Source organism: Colobus angolensis, unplaced genomic scaffold, assembly GCF_000951035.1.
Source record: "Colobus angolensis palliatus isolate OR3802 unplaced genomic scaffold, Cang.pa_1.0 Scaffold251, whole genome shotgun sequence".
NCBI lineage: Eukaryota > Metazoa > Chordata > Mammalia > Primates > Cercopithecidae > Colobus > Colobus angolensis.
This window is the reverse complement of record NW_012115722.1, coordinates 2,549,157-2,552,536: the sequence shown is the minus strand read 5'-3', so window position 1 is coordinate 2,552,536 and position 3,380 is coordinate 2,549,157. Positions and strand designations below refer to the sequence as shown.

The following is a 3,380-nucleotide window of genomic DNA, read 5'->3' as shown; positions in this document are numbered from 1 at the left end:
TGTCGTCAGATAGTCAAAGAATTACCACAGAGAAGGTAAAATAGCATTTCTTTCTCTTTTTTTTTGTGAAAGAGCATGCTTCATTGGGAAGTAGACTGCTGCACAGCGACCAACAGACAGGCCACCCAGTGGGCACTTACACATCGTACTCCAAAAGACACAGGATGTTTTGCTAATAAAAATCAATGGGAACAGGGATTCCTCTGGGCAACTACCACAACGTCATCCCTTTCAGGGACTGAGAAATCTCCCAATCATTTTCTTGATGGCAGCTGTGGTTCACTAGAGACACAGCACCTCAGGGGTGCCTTCCTGTTTCTTATAAAGAATATTTTCTTTAGATTTTTTGAAGTCTTCATTTGTTACTTTCATTCTACATTCTCTTAAGGCCATCAGACCAGCTTCTGTGCAGATTGCCTTGATGTCAGCACCAGAGAGGTCATTTTTAGCCACGATCAAGTCGTCCAGCGTTACATCATCAGCCAGCGTCATCCTGCTTGTGTGAATCTGAAAGATGCGCTTCTTGGTCTTTTTGTCAGGCAGGGGAAACTCAATATTCCTGTCAATGTGGCCTGGTCTGATAAATGCTGGATCCAAAGTTTCTATTCAGTTTGTGGCCGTGATAACTTTTACATCTCCCCTAGAATCAAATCCATCCAACTGGTTCAGCAGTTCCAACATTGTTCACTGAATTTCTCTCTCAGCACCAGAATTGGAGTCATATCTTTTTGTCTCAATGGCATCAATTTCATCAATAAACACGATGGACGGTGCATGCTCTTCAACAACTCAAAACAATTCTCGTATGAGTTTGGGACCATCACCTAGGTACTTCTGAATAAGTTCAGAGCCAACCACTCTCAAGAAAGTGGCTGAGGTTTGGTTTGCTACTGCTTTGGCTAACAAGGTTTTACCTGTGCCAGGTGGGCCATAGAGAATGACCCCTTAGGCTTTGTACCCATCTCTTCATAATATTCAGATGGGTGAGTGGAAGCTCCACAGATTCCTTAATTTCCTGAATTTGGTTGTCCAACCCCCCAATATCCGCATAGGTCTCCTGGGGGGCCTTTTCCACCTTCATCACTGTGACCAGGGGATCCATGTCATCCATCAGCACCCCTATCACCACATGAACCTTGTGTTTGAGCGGGACCAAGCAGCCATGTTCCAGCAGATCCTTGTCTGCAAATGAAAGAATGCTGACGTTGTGTTCTGAGCCCACAGATGTAGACACAATGGCATGACTGTCATCAATGATCTCTTCTAAGGTTCCTACTGACATCAGGGTCCCCCTCAGATCATCCACCTTTGATCTTTCCTCCTCTTGCTTTTCTTCTAATGGTTTCATTTGTTCCTGATTTATAATGATTTCTTCTTCCATGAGAAGATAGACTTTAATTCTCTCTAACTTCAGTAATTTTAACCGGCACTGAGTGTGAGGTGTCACCACTGGCACTTTGCTGGCAGCATCTGGTCCCTTTGTTTTCTTCTTCTTTTTCCCCACTCTAGTTGGTACAGGAGGATCACATTTCTTTTTCTTGTCCTTGTCATCCTTCTTGCCACCTCCAGGACCATGACCACGACTCTGACTTTCACCCATCTTGCCTTGGCCACTTGAGCTGCCGCTGCCGGAGTAAAATAGTATTTCTCTGCATTGCTCAAGAAAGCTTATCTGGTTAAATACCTACAAGAGGTATTTTAATTTGACATCAGTAGGAACTTTCTCCTAAGTAAGGTATTCCCCTAAGATGCTATCTTCTTTAAGAATTACCAAACTGTCCTATTTTTATGCTACAAGTGGCCAGTCATACATTTTTCCACCTTGCTAGGCAAGTTTCTTTGCCATCAGCTCACTTCTTTCATGAGAGCATCTCATCTTTATGCTCTGTGCAGAGACAGGCACACTTAGCCATGTTGTACCTCATGATCCCACCCCACCCCATCCTAGCTAATTGATCCATGATCAGATCTGTAACCCAGGGCCAGGCAATCATTGGCTCTCTTTCCTGAAAACTTGAATTAAGAGCCAAAGAGACTGTGGTTATTCAGTCACGTGTGTCCAGTTGGTAGACTCATGACTCATGGCACTGTTGGGCTGTGTACATAGAAATATAGCCAGCTCATGGAGAGGATGTGGAGAAGTAGGAACACTTTTACACTGTTGGTGGGACTGTAAAATATTTCAATCATTGTGGAAGACAGTGTGGCGATTCCTCGAGGATCTAGAACTAGAAATACCATTTGACTCAGCCATCCCATTACTGGGTGTATACCCAAAGGATTATAAATCATGCTGCTGTAAAGGCACATGCACACGTATGTTTATTGCAGCACTATTCACAATAGCAAAGACTTGGAACCAACCCAAATGCCCATCAATGATAGACTGGATTAAGAAAATGTGGCACATATGCTCCATGGAAAACTATGCAGCCATAAAAACGGATGACGAGTTAATGGGTGCAGCACACAAACATGGCACATATATACATACGTAACAAACGTGCACGTTGTACACATGTACCCTACAACTTAAAGTATAATAATAAAAATAAATAAATACATAAGCAAGAAAAAAAAGAAATATAGCCAGCTCAAAGAGAGGCTGCCAAGAAAATAGGACTATGGCAGAACACAGACGCTAAGAGAGAGAAACAGGACCAAATAGCTCCTGAAACTGAGAGTGGGGTTTTCATTTCTTCTGATTTCTAGTTCCTATGGCATTGGCTGTAACTCTGAGTTTGCCCATCAAATCCTTAAAATAATCCTTTCTTCCTTGAGCTAGATTCAGTATGTGTCTGTCTCATACAACCAATGATACCTACTCTAAAATTACCAAATATAAACAAGTTTATATTTCTCCTTCAAGAATTAAATAGCATCTCTACAACTTCTGCCTGCAACCTTGAACAAAATTATCCTTTAATTAAACATTGTTCCTTGAACTTCATTTTTATAATTGTTATTATATTATCATCCTTTTCTTTTGTTCTTACACATGGAGAATAGTTTGCGAGGATCCAAAAATGCTGAAGTCAGAATCATTTTCCTCCAGAATTGGGAATTACTGCTCTATTATTACTAGTATTTTTATATTATACATGATTATGTTACACATTTTTATATTATAAATGTGTATTATGCATACATTTTTATATTATATATAATACAATGCCTGACTGATTCTCCTTCTTTAATAAATACTACACCTTTTATTCTGAAATTGTATAGGTTTCTCTCTACATATCTTAATAATTCAAAAACAGCACTAGTATAGGTCTCTGTGTGTTTCTTTTCCAAGCCCCTGCCTGGAATTTAGTGTGCTCTTTTAGTCTAAAGACTCAAGAAAGAATTTCTTCATTTGAGGGATGTATCCATTT

At 40.4% G+C, this 3,380-nt stretch overlaps 1 pseudogene; it reads right to left on the bottom strand.

Moving 5' to 3' along the window:
* Positions 1–282: 282 nt before the first annotated feature.
* Positions 283–1,600, bottom strand: LOC105514963 (annotated as a pseudogene).
* Between the last annotated feature and the right edge of the window lie 1,780 nt (positions 1,601–3,380).